Consider the following 13,760-nt stretch of genomic DNA (forward strand, 5'->3'; position numbering starts at 1 on the left):
AATAGATGCCTTGTGCCTCCTTCCTGCTGGGTGTTCTCTCTCTCTCTCAGCATCGACCTCAGTACAATCTGTTTAAACACCAACTCCTCCATGCTTCCTGCTATTCGTAACACTGGGCACATTTGCCCTGACAAGCCTTCACCAGTATTCACTGACCATGCGGTGGTCTCTTCTAATTCCTTTAACCTTGACCTTAGTATTGAGTCCCTTTAGAACAGATTTTGGCCATCTAGTGTGACTAATATCAGCTTCATTTGCATGCTACAGAAGTCACCCATGTTAAGCGTGTGATGCAATGATCTTTGGTGAAGTGACGGAATTATGCAACCATCATCACAGTCTAACGTGGGAATGTTCTGGGTAACCTCTGACAGGTTCCCAGGCCCACCCTCAGCTTACGTGCTCTCCACCTGCCCCAGATTGTGCCCTTGGGTGCTTGCCGAGGCCTGCGCACTGGAAAGCCATTCATGGTTGCTCATCAAGGGTTGCCCAGCCCTGCAGGCTATTTCACATGCCAGTAAGTTTTGATCCTTTTTTTTTCATCAGGAAAGTCACAAGTTTAGAAACTTACTTGGTACACTTAAACATTACCATCCTCTTCCTCCCTGACCCAGAAGTCATGGAAGTGGTTCATTAAATAAATCCTGGATAAGAAGCTTACCATAAATTCAAATTTAGGTGAGGTGGAAAAGGATGAAGCCAGCATTGTTTCTAGCTACACGACTGGAAGCCCAGTTAAGTTCCTATGACTTCCTTCAAGAGGGATCCCTTCAGTCATATAGTGAACATGTGGCTTCCCATCCATGTTACCAACCGGAGGTGCTGGGATTACAGAGGTCTAAGGCATATACCATCCCTGACCCCAAAGTGCTTCAGACCCAAAACCTCCATGGGCCAAGTATGGTGGCACATGCCTTTAATCCCAGCACTCGGGAGGCTGAGGTACAATGATCGCTGTGAGTTCAAGGCCAGCTTGAGACTGCATAGTGAATTACAGGTCGGCCTGGGTTAGAATAAGTCCTACTGTAACGGGGGAATTGGAGTTCTGGGGTACTTCCTGGAACTCCAAGGCCTGAGTTCATATCTGCAAACTAACCAAAGAAGTGGCAGTTCCAGATTCAAGAGAATGATTTTTTAAGTATCACATTGTATTCAGATTCTGCAAAGGAGTGTGGAAAGGGAAAGGCTGGGAGGTAAGGGGACATAAAGTGGGGAGAAGAGAAGTACACCACATGGAGCCCAAAAATCTATGTGGGCCACTCGTAGCTCAGAAGTCCATGTGACCAGATATGGATCCGGGTAAGAAGCGTGGAAAGAAAAGAGAAAAGAAAGTTCAAGGAGCTCCTGCTGTGAGGGGAGCTGGAGGGGATAAAGAACAGCTGGGGGGCCCTCCCAGCTGGGCCTGGGCTAGGGCCTAGGCTGAGCTCCTCCTGGCTGGGTCTAAGCCAGCCCAGGTCCAGCCAAGGGAACAACTCCCCCACAGCTGGAAGTTTCCAAGTGATCAGACTTCCCTCCCCTTGCAAAGGTATTTATAACCTTAGGGTGGTGGGCTGTGTTCTGGCCCAGGTGAACCAGAGGGACAGCTGGTTGGTTAGGGTTAGGGGCTATGGCAGGAAGAGGTTAGCTCTGGCACCAAGTTCCAGGGGCTGAACTTGACCAACCACGATGTTTAAATCCTGTGAAAGACCTCCCTCCTATGAGGGGTCCTGACAATGGAAAAAACAGTTCTATGGAGCTAGGCAAAAAGCGAGAAGTAAGATCATCTTGGATGTCTGCCAAGTGCAAACTTTCCTGCCCTTTTTACCTTCAGGGGTCCAGTCACCCTAACTCTACCCCCCCCACTACCTCAAAAACAAGTAAATAAATCTACTGTGGATAAAGACTATGCCCATATCTCGAGGGGTGGGTTTCCAGTTCAGCATGGAGCCACATTTGTTAACAATAACAGGTTGTGCATTTACAATGTCAATGGGGTCAATCTCATGTTAAATGTCACTAGGATGAAAATAGTCAATTTTTTTTTTTTTTCGAGGTAGGGTCTCACTGTAGCCCAGGCTGACCTGGAATTCACTATGTAGTCTCAGGGTGGCCTCGAACTCATGGCAATCCTCCTACCTCTGCCTCCTGAGTGCTGGGATTAAAGGCGTGTGCCACCACACCCGGCTCGTCAATTTTTTTTTAATCTTGTGTGTGTGATGTGTATATATGTGTGTGTATAAGCACAGGCAAAAATGTGACGTGGTATGTGTGGGAGGCATTATTGCTCACCTCCACCTTGTTGGAGGCAGGGTCTTTGGTTCATTGCTGTGTAGGCCAGGCTGGCTGGCCCTTGAGCTTCCAGAGACTGGGCTGTCTCCACCTCCCCTTTTGCTGTAGGATTCTTTTATGTCTGCCACTTTCTCACAGCAGGTGCATGCGCCTTTAATCCCAGTACCTGGGCAGCAGAGGTAGGAGAATCTCCATGAGTTTGAGGCCACTTTGAGACTACATGGTGAAATCTATGTAGTAAGACTACGTAGGTCAGCCTGAGCTAGTGTGAGACCCTACCTTGAAAAAAAAAATAAACAAATAAAAGTATGGATGGAAAATTTTGACCCTTGGCAGGGGGAACCCCGACTACAGTAGCACTTTAGTCAACACCCCTATGTTATTATAATGCGCTCTTCATTCCACAAGCATGTCTTTGTTGCTATAAGCAGCAGTTAGGACTGCCTCCAAGGCAGCTTCGAGATGAGATCCCATATCTATGCAAAAAGGTCTCTGGATGAGTTGATCTTTATGAGCCAACACTCTCTATGAAAATTTCCCCAAATCATCTCAGCCTGTTAAAAAGGAGCATGCCTGCCCTAATTCTAAGAAAGAGACCCAAACAGGAGCTATCGTCATCAGAGTCAACCTGTCTGGTTCCGTCTCTGGGCACTCACGGGAGCCTGTGGTTTCACCTTCTGTCACAGGTCCACCTAGTTGAAGATGAGGTAGCATGTGTAAAATGCCAGGAACATGGGAGCTAGCCAGCATTTTCCGCAATAAAAGCACATCGTAAAATGCATAAACATTTTTACAAGTTTGATAAGCAAGTCCTTTAAAAAAAACACACACACACACACATTGCCCACAAACGGCACCGCAGAATAATAAGAAATTCTGAAGTGGCGCATGCAGATCAGAAGTTGAGCACCGTTTTGTCCCACTTTTGCATGAAGCGTTCAGTAACACGTGCCTCGAAGAGCGGCGGCTCCAAACAGAAGGCTGTCTCCGCTGCACACCTCTCCTTCATCTCAACCCCCCCAAAAGAAACTTCAAAAACACAGAGGCATCTGGTTTCAAAGCGAGCCGCTGCCTCCGGGACAATTACTGTCAGATTTATGAGGCACCTCATTCAGAGCCCATGTGAAGAAATGGTACTTTCCCCACCTGCATTTAACAAAAGGAAGAATGTCACCCCCCTCCTTTCCTGGAACATGGGCTGGCCCGTGGTGGCTGCTGGTGTTTAGAGAGTGAGTCGGGGAGCAAGGCGAGGAGAGACTGAGCTGCCTTTGCTTCCGGTGTGGTGTGCGGCACGTCTCGGAGGGAGGGAGCTGCAGGCTGCCCAGCCTGGCCTCCTGCAGAAGCCTGGGGGGGTAGCCCAGGCAGGCAGGAGCCTCAGTCTCCCTGGCCGGGGTCTGGCATTTCCAGACCTCTGCCTTCGAAGCACCGGGAGTTCTGCTGTGTAGCGTCAAGGGACAGGATCCGAACCAAGGAAGCCCTGGCACCAGGTAAAGTGAGCATCATCGCAAAGGTCTTCTTTTGCTTTGGGAGGCAGATGGGAACTCTCTGGCTTCCTAGGCAATGTATTGGGGTGTCACTGGGGTCCGCCAGATGTGGTCGGCTGGATACTTGTGCCAAAGGCTGCTTATGTCACCCTGGGATGCCTTTTGCTTAAACTCCTGTATTTCTGATAACAGTAGCTGAACCGTGGCACTTTTTCATTGATGGAGTGTGGAGCAGTACAGAAGTTCGGACTTTGTAAACCCCATGTGGGCTTGGGGGCTGTTACTCTGAAGACTGGAAAAAAAGACAGCGTCCTTGCTCAGGCTTTCAGTTTGTTTTGTTTTGCACATGGTTTATTGAGCTCTGTGGAATTTACTTCTGAGAAGAAAGGACTTTAAAGTCATGCTTGGGGGATTCAGTAGTAAAAGTTGCCCAGTGCTCAAAGTAAATTTTGCTGCTACTAACCCTGTATGAGGCTCCTTTTCCTTTAATAAGTCTCCTGTGAATGAAAATGAAGAAACAAAACGTTTAGTATTATTTGTAGTTTGTCGCAGCAACTGCGGCCTCTCTCCCCATCTTTAGGCACACAATGAGAGAAATCAGGTCTTTATTCTGGCCTTTATAATGAGAATAGTTTTTTTTTTTAAAAAATCGAGCTATTCATCCAACTATACTCTAAAGCTTATTTTATTTTATTTTTCTGTGAGGAAGAAGTTTTAAAGTGTACTGTGCTCTCACCAAAGAAGAAACATGAAAATGTTCCCAGCTGTGAGAGTAATCGATTTGTGCTCGGGGTGGAGAGTTAGAAAGAAATCTGAGTCCTTTTTGTCTGGGGCCACATGAGGAATGTTAAGAGGATGTGAAGTTGTTTAGATTATCCAAACAGGTTCTGACAAGTAAGTGAAAAATAACTAATTAAAATGTAATTGTTGCCCTTCTGGGATGGATCTGAAGGCTTGCTGGGTCACAAGTACTGGGAGAAGTGGAGTTTGCCATGGCTCATTGGTATGAATTACTCTTGAGGAGGTTTCTTAAGACAAGCAGGAGCCTTTGCCAAGCCTCTTGCAGCGCTGTGAATGAACGTTATGGCCACATGTTTTTAAGTGGGTTGCTTAGGCATTTTCACGGGTCACTGAGTTTAACCCCTCATCAGTGGCTTATCTAACAGGCATAGGGAATAAATGTAGCACCAGGACAACCAGAGGCTGCAGGCGTTTCCTCAAACTGAACTCTAGCCCATCTGAAAGGACACAGCAGTGAGAACCACTCGGGTTTTGCATCCTCACAACTCGGGTTTTGCATCACCCTCCAGTTTTTTGCCCCTGTAGATCAGCATGTCTTAAGTTTCAGCTCTACTGACTTTTTTTAAAAAAATTTATTTATTTATTTATTTGAGAGAGAGAGAAAGAGGGGGAGAGAGAATGGGCGTGCCCGGGCATCCAGCCATTGCAAACGAACTCCAGACGCATGTGCCACCTTGTGCATCTGGCTTACGTGGGTCCTGGGGAATCGAACATGGGTCCTTAGGCTTTGTAGGCAAGTGCTTTAACTGCTAAGCCATCTCTCCAGCCCATCTTTTGACATTTTTGACGGTCATTTTTATAGTAGGGGACTGCTTGAAGGATTTTCAGTAGAATCCTTAAGGATTTCCACCTGCTGGGTGGCAGTAGTGCCTCCCTCCCCGGCTTCAGGAACCCCAGATACCTCCCTTCATGGCCAGATATTCCCTGTGGGGCAGAATCAGCCCTTAGTGAGAATCCTTGCTTTAGTGTGCTCACTTTTGGGGATCCTGCTGCAAGTGAGATGGAGGAATGTGGGAGATGGCTAGATCCCGTGTTAGTTTGGGTTTTGTTTGCTTTCATATGCAGGGGTATCTCAGGGGCAGAAGTTCAAGGACTGTTCTGAATATAAATTATTCTCCTGTGGGCCTTATTTTGTAAGTATTGTGTTTGTATAGAAGTCAGGCTTATCAGTCTTAAGCGCATGCTGGGACTGGACCATTTAAAAAGGAAACCAAAGTCACATAGCAGTTGATTTTCTAAAGCAAAGGCATGCTCACTGCTTGCTCCTTTTGCAAGTAAAGGGTGGTTTTGTTTGTTTTATGGACTGAATCTAGGATGTCTAGGGTTTTATGATCCTTTGTGGGTTTTTTTTTTTTGGTCTGGAATTTGCATATGACTTTTAATTTCTTCCCATCCCCACACCTACTTACTCATGTTCCAGTGGATCTCAATCTCCAGTTTTTTTTGGAGGGGGTGGAGATTTGGTCCTTGTTTTGTTGAGGAGACAGACTCTTGATATAGCCTTTTTCCAATTCATAGGTAACAATGGAATCAATGGCAGATTTCTTTTTTTCACTTAAGAATTTTCTTTCGCCTTTGGCACGTGCTGCTGTGCTCCCAAAAGCTTACAGACCACCACATGAGGGAAACTGCAGCAACCCAGACCGGCTCGAAGCACGTGGAACGGTCTAGCTCGCCTGATTCCGTTTTACTGTTTGGGATGGCCCCGGGTTCCAGCAGTGGCAATCAGTTTTCTAAATATGCATTCATTATCTCATGACATAGGTCTTGTAGGTAGAAGTTGTACACATCACTTTTTGTGGTTTTTCTCTAAAGACATGGTGCATTACCCTGAACATCAGGGTTTTCAGAGCAGCTGGCTGATCAGAATGACACTTCACTGTAGAAAAGAGACTTTCCCAAGCCCAGTTAGGGGCTGGGAGCTGAGCTGGGCATTGGCCGAATTCATCAGGAAATGCCTTGGCTTGCTGGAATCCATTCTTAGTGATAGGGGTGGATGGGCCCATGGTGTTTAGCAGAGCTGTGGTTTCTACAAAGCAAATCTTCTGTTTACTCCACCTGGCGGTACTACTAGGTCATACATCATGCCTTCTCTTACATACAGTTCCTCATGCTTGAGATCTGTCCCCTCCCTCGCTAGGCCCAAGGTCCACAGTGCAGAGAATTTTAATATTTTACATTCTTTTATCTCTAAGCGTAACCTACGCATACTGTTATTTCAGCAACTGATGTCTAGCGTGTGAACGGCAAGGATTCCCATGAAAGACCACCGGGGAGCTTGGTCGGCAAGAAGCTCTCATGTCAGTGTGGGTGGAGCAGAAAGGTGTGCGTGCATCTTTGCCTCACTTCTGTAATAGTAGATGCATGGCTGAGAGAAAAGCACCCCAGACTTATTGCATTAAAGTTTTGTATGACACAGAAGATTTTAAAATGAAGACTCACACTCAGAGAAAACTATTTTTCTGCTTTATTTTGACGAAGAATGGACAGTTGTGTACAAGTGTGACGGGGAGAAGGCGTCTGAGGGATGAGAGGAGACTGAGAAGGGAACCATTAAAACTGAGCTGTTCAGGATGTTTGTGGTCATGTGCTCTCACTCTCTCTCTCTCTCTCTGTAGCATTCTTTCTTCTGGGATATAGGGAAAGATCCTTCTAGATAAGGGTGATACAACCTCCTAGACTTTCCTTATGGCTGATAGCTATACAGAAACTGGGGAGGTTAGAGTCATGTTTCAGGATTTTATGGCTGGCTTTGGACCAGCGAAGTCCCACTTTGGGGAGGAAGAGGGTCTAGAGACAGGAGAGCAGAAGATCAGAGAGACACTTTGCTTCTCTTCCATTTGAAAGCACTCTGCATGCTAAGAGCACCCTATTTTGTGCTATTATTTCCTGAAACCCCACCATTTGCAATCGAGGTCTCATTTCACTCTACGAGTTTTTTTTTTAAATTTTTTATTTATTTATTTGAGAGCGACAGACACAGAGAGAAAGACAGATAGAGGGAGAGAGAGAGAATGGGCGCGCCAGGGCTTCCAGCCTCTGCAAACGAACTCCAGACGCGTGCGCCCCCTTGTGCATCTGGCTAACGTGGGACCTGGGGAACCGAGCCTTGAACTGGGGTCCTTAGGCTTCACAGGCAAGCGCCTAACCACTAAGCCATCTCTCCAGCCCAACTCTGGAGAGAGAGTTTTTTCAAAAGGACAAATCCTGCCCCCAGTGCAGGTAGTTGTTTATGTTTGCAGGCCCACCTGGGGCTCTTAAGTACACAGGGAAGGGCTGGGGAGATGGCTTAGCGAATAAGGCGCTTGCCTGAAAAGCGGAAGGGCCCATGTTTGATTCCCCAGGACATACGTAAAGGCAAATGCACAAGGAGGCACATGCATCTGGAATTCATTTGCAGTGGCTAGAAGGCCCTGGAACACCCATTCTTTCTCTCTGTCTGCCTCCTTCTCTGCCTGTCTCAAATAAATAAATAAATAAATAAATAAATAAATAAATAAATAAATAAGTAAGTAAGTAAAATATTCTTAAAAAAAGAATGCAGGATCTTTGGGCTATAGGATTTAGGAAGGAGGCTCAGAAGGTAAGCGTCTCTTAGTAGTCAAAGACCCACAGTCTAACGCTGCCTCTGAGTTTCTGTCAGGTAAGGAACATAGCACTTGCTGCAAAGGTGGTGATCCTTCTGGTCTTTAAGAAATCATACAGCCAGCTTGGGCTTGGAGAAATGGCTTAGCGGCTAAAGTGCTTACCTGCAAAGCCAAAGGACCTCAGTTCAATTCCCTAGTACTCACGTAAGCCAGATGCACAAGGTGGCACATGCATGTGCCTATTCTCTCTCTCTCCCCCCCTCCTTCTTTTCCTCTCTCAAATAAATAAATTAATTACAAAAAGTCATACAGCCAAAAGAAGGAGCCTGTGATCAGAAATGAACACACGCTTCCCTTCATCTTGCTGTATCCTGGTGCCAGGTCTCAGGTCTGAGGAGTGTGAAGGGCTACGATGGCATTTATCCAGATGCTTTGTGTGTTCTGAGCCAGGGGTTCTTGGGGCCTGCAGATGACCTGAATTCAGCATTTCCTCAGAATATGCTTCAATTCACAAGCTGAGCCCAGGCCATAAGTATATGAGCATCAGGCCCGGGCACCTGCTGCACAGTGTGCCGATCACGGAGGCCGAGTTTTGCCAGAGTGGAAAGAGTGTATTTACGAGGCAGTCTGACGTGAATGGGGAGGCTTACATCTCAATCCGCCTCCCCCCTATAGGGTGTGGGGATATCAATGGGATAAAGAAGCAGGGGGATTTATAGCTTGGAAGAGGAGTTTGGAAGTAAAGGCATTGGTGGTGTATCTGTGTAACTTATCCTCATAGCTCTTCATGGGAGGTGGGTTCAGAAAATAGCAGGGGTAAGCATGAGCTAAGGATAGAGACTTTGCTCTTGACCTCAAAAGATCAGACACCTGGGAAGGCCAAAGTGAAGAGTTTGCGGTTAATGCATTTGCCTGCAAATCCTAATGACCCCAATATCTGTGTAAAACCAGGTACACAAAGAGGCACATGTGTCTGGAGTTCCTTTGCAGTGGCTGGAGGCCTTGGTGAACTCACTCTCTGTGTCTGTATCTCTTTTTTCTCTCTGCTTGCAAATAAATAAATAATTTGTTTTATTTTATTTATTTGTTTGTTTATTTGAGAGAGAGAAAGAAACAAATAGAGAGAGAGAATAGGCACCTGGTTAACATGGGTCTTGGGGAATCAAACTTGGGCTCTTTGGCTTTGAAGGCAGGTGCCTTATCCACTAAGCCAATCTCTCCAGCCCCAACAAATACACTTTTAAAACCTAGCTGTGGATCCCTAAAAAGTAACTTAGGCAACCATGATGGTCATAACCCGTAGATCCAAGTGTATTCAGCAGAGCTTGTAAGAGACCAGTGCCCAGTCAGCTGGATGCCCTCCAGGACCACTGGTTTTAAAGTCAACTGAGCACAGGAGAAGCTAAGAAGGTTTATCCATGTTTCCCCTTGGCCTGAAGCTACAAAGACTTCCAGTGTGTTCCCTGGAGAGGGGTGGGCAGTACACAAAGATGGAAAATGCTGTGGTATTGTTCACCAAGCCTGCATTGTTTTCGGCCATTGCATGTTTGTGTCCTCCTCAGCATCACTGGTTCACACTGGGGCCACTTTTTGCTCATAAACATGAGACAAAGCTGGAATACTTGCTCAGGCTTAAGACCACTTTTATCTTCCCGTACTGCTCAGTAAAGACTTTTTTCTTCCATTGTTTGGTTGTGTGCAGCTGGCCTCTTGCATCCGCGCTTATATCCGTATACCTTGTCCAAATAAACACACTTGAAAAGATAGAGAAATGTGTTTTGCAAAGCCCAGAACATCCTCTACCCGCCTTTAAGCCAGCTGGTGGCTTTGTTTTGGCAGCTTGTGGAGGATGCCACTTGTATCTGCTCTGGCAATGGATTAAGCATGCTGGATCTCACATCGCCAAGTTTAGGGCACAAGGGACAGGGGTGACAGAGGTGGAGATATCCGAGTTTCCTTTGTGTTTTGCAAAGAATTTCAAATGTAAGTGGGGAAATGGGCTTGGAGTGGGTGTTCCCTTTGAACCTGAGGAGTGTAAGACCCTATCCAAGTCTGACAATGCTCTTGAGTCTCTCCCCCTCCGGAGGTCACCCCTGCCATGTTTGCCTTCCCTTTGTCACTCAAGGACAGGCCTTTCCATCTCTAGTCTCTTCACTCTCTTCGCTCTGTGTGGACCGTTCTTCCCGCATAGCTCAACACCCCTTCTTCTGCCTGTGAGCCCAGAGGCCTGACAACCCCCAGCCCATCTTCTGTTCCTTGGCCCTGTTTTATCTTCTTCCTGGAATTTTCCCTTTTATCTTAAAAATATAACCTGGTGTCATTTTAGGACCAAGAGCTGAAGCATACAGGTGGGTGGGAGGGAGAAGAAGAAAGGGCAGACTCTAAAGGAGGGAGAGAGAGCTAACTTCCTAGGAGACTCCCAGCCTCCCTTAGCCTCCCCCCTCCCCAAGTCCTCTTTTTTTTTAAATTATTTATTTATTTATTTGAGAGCGACAGACACAGAGAGAAAGACAGATAGAGGGAGAGAGAGAGAATGGGCGCGCCAGGGCTTCCATCCTCTGCAAACGAACTCCAGACGTGTGCGCCCCCTTGTGCATCTGGCTAACGTGGGACCTGGGGAGCCGAGCCTCGAACCGGGGTCCTTAGGCTTCACAGGCAAGCGCTTAAACGCTAAGCCATCTCTCCAGCCCCCCAAGTCCTCTTTTTTAACCTCGCAGACTTCCTAGGACAGTCGCCTTGGACCCTTCCTGGGCACACGTCACTTGCTGCATAGCTCCGATTATTTTATCCTGCTGCGGGCACCAGTTCACACAAGCACCCTCTGTCTGGCAAGGATCGCTCATAGAGTGGTGACGACTTCACTCTTATCACCATAGCGCTTTATGGACATACCTCGTTAAAGTCCTTTTGCCAACCCTGTGTACGAAGTAATCTCTCACGTTTGTTTTCCAAATAAGTCAACTGCAAAGCCGAGCAGCTGGCCTGAAGCTTACACAGGACCATGGCAGGGCCAGGCATTGAGTCCAGTGGGTCTGCTTCCAAGCCCACATTCTGTAGCCTGTCTGTTCCCTGCACCAGGGACCATGCGTGACCCCTGGGTCCACCACAGATGTTTACCAACTGAATGCAAACTAAAACTTGCTCTCTTCCCTTCCTTCTCTTCCTTATTGTTGGACTTTATTATCTATTTAAAATATTTCTGGAGGCAAGCCCAACAGACTGGCCTTTTTTTTTTTTTTATGTGTTTGAGAGAGAGCACACGTGTGCAAGAGAGAACTGGCACTCCAGAGGCTGCAACTACTATAATCGAAATCCGGATGCATACACCACCTTGTGCACATGTGCAACCTTGCACACTTGCATCACCTTGTGTGTCTGGCTTACATGGGACCTAGAGAGTTGAGCCTGGGTCCTTAGGCTTTGAAGGCAAGTGCCTTAACTGCTAAGCCATCTCTTCAGCTGTATTATCTATTTATAATATAGCAACATAATCATAAATATAAGTTTCTTAGCTATAGCAGTTACATTCTCATTGCTGGAAAAAAGTACCCAGCCCAAGCAGCTTAAGAAGGGAAAGGTTTTTTTTTTTTTTTTTTTTTAATATATATATTTGCAAAAGGAGGGAAAGACAGAGAGAATGGGCATGCCAGAGCCTCTACTACAACAAAAAGACTCCAGATTCATGTGTCCTCCTCTATCTCTTTTGCTTTGTTTCCTTGAGACAGAATCTCTCACTGAACCTGGAGCTATCGTTCATTGGGTAGGAGACAGACGCAAGCCCCAGCAAGTCTCTGATCTCTGCCCCCTAAGGACTAAGGCCACAGCCAAGTAGCCACACTCAGCTGCTGCTGCTCTGCTTCCTGAACCCGGGCGCTGGGGATGGAACTCCATCTGTGCAACGAGCACTCTCATGCTGAGCCGTCTCCCAGCTCCCTAAGCCACTTTTTAAAGCTAGTACTGATTGCTTAATTGGTTAATGAATTTGTGAAAGGACACTTGGCTGCTATTGATGAGGGCACTAAGTTTCCCTTTCTTTACCAGCATCGTACCACTGTTCTTTCTTGCATAAGATTCATGCCAAGAAAACACCATGGCAGCCATAGGTAAAGATTTTGAGTAGAAAAGGCTAAGACAGTGTCCAAAAATGGTCAGTATTCTTCTGTGTCAGAATTTTTTGTTTTGTTTTGAGACAGGGCTTTGTATTGTACAGGTTGACTATGAACTTGCCATAGCAAAGGATGGCTTTGAACTTCTCGTCCTTCTGCCTCTATCTCTCAAGAACTGGACTCACCATCATCTCAGTTTCATGCAGTATTGAGGATCAAAACCTGGGCTTCCTGCATGCCAGGCAAGCGCTCTGCCCGCCGAGCTACATCTCCAGCCCCTTCTGTGTCTTCAGCATAAGCCAGTATTCTCCGTGGCCTTCCTCTCCTTGGCACCGGCGTTTAGGGTCTGCTTGTCACCAGCATGTTCCGTTGCTTGGGTGGATCTTGGGATCGGAAGTCATTGCCAACTTGTGAATATAATGCTGTAAGCTGCCTTGGTGTTCTGACTTCACATAGAATTGAGGCAAGATTTTTTTTTTTTTTTTGCTGTGGGCATGCCCACAGCCTTAGTGTAGAAGACGTGTCCTTGGTGGTATAATTCTCACAGCCCATTCTAGCTTGTAGGATGAGGGACCCTCATTGTCTAACAGCTGGGATTTCCCAACACAGGAGGATTGAAGAGAATTCCAACAGAGCAGAGGTGGCTGTCTTGTTTGGCTGGTCCATCCAAGCTTTTCTTGGCACCTAACCAAATTTCAAGGACTAACCTAGCTGGTTCCTTTGTGCCTGTATGGGAGATATGATAAGCAGGATTAGGGTGCGGTGGGCATGGGAGTTATTCCTGAATATAAAAAACACTGGAAGACGCTCCAGTATTAGGGTAGGGCCAGTGAGAAGTCTTCACTTGTGGCCTTTACTAAGAAACATGTGGGGGATCCTGGTACCTTCACCTCCCTTCACAAAGATTATGAACCACTGGACCCTTTCACCAGCCCTGAGAAAGGCATGGGTTAGCAAGCACATGCACGGTATCCAAAGATGCCTCCTGAAAAGTTGTGATTAAAAAAAAAAACAGTCAAAAGTGGGACTGGGGACTGGAGAGATGGCTCAGCGGTTAAGGCACTTGCCTGTAAAGCCTGAAAACCCAGGTTTGATTCCTCAGTACCCACATAAAGCCAATATACCAAGTGGCACATGCATCTGGAGTTTGTTTGTAGTGGTTAGAGGTACTGGCATGCCCCTTCTCTCTCTCTCTCTGTCTTTTTCTCTCTCTCAAATAAATAAAATGCAACTTTCTAAGTGGGGACTGGAGAGATGACTTAGTGGGTCAAGTACTTGCCAATCAAGTATGAGAACACAAGTTCAGGTTCCTAACACCTCTGTAATAAGCTGGGTGTTGGCATTGGGCACCTGTGACCCCAGAGCTGGGAAGGCAGAGACAGAAGAAACCCTATGCTTACTGGCTAGTTCGTCCAGCTGAGTGTACGAGCTCTAGGGTCAGCGAGAGACCATGTCTCCAAAAATAAGGTCAAGATGGAGAGACGGCTCCGTGGTTAAGTGTGACTCCTGCACAC

The 13,760-nt window shown here is 46.7% G+C and overlaps 1 protein-coding gene across 9 annotated transcripts in view; it reads left to right on the forward strand.

Annotated features, from left to right (window-relative positions):
- Window positions 1-13,760, forward strand: part of Ablim1 (actin binding LIM protein 1) — a 355,181-nt gene that overhangs the window by 254,514 nt on the left and 86,907 nt on the right. The window contains exon 1 of one of the 9 annotated variants that reach the window (XM_045150872.1): window positions 3,490-3,755. The exons of the other annotated variants lie outside the window; for them this stretch is intronic. The gene's annotated coding sequence lies outside the window, so the exon portion shown is untranslated. Of the gene's footprint in view, window positions 1-3,489; window positions 3,756-13,760 lie in introns of those variants that run through there. 9 annotated transcript variants of the gene reach the window in all.

Source organism: Jaculus jaculus, chromosome 1 (genome assembly GCF_020740685.1).
Source record: "Jaculus jaculus isolate mJacJac1 chromosome 1, mJacJac1.mat.Y.cur, whole genome shotgun sequence".
Lineage (NCBI taxonomy): Eukaryota > Metazoa > Chordata > Mammalia > Rodentia > Dipodidae > Jaculus > Jaculus jaculus.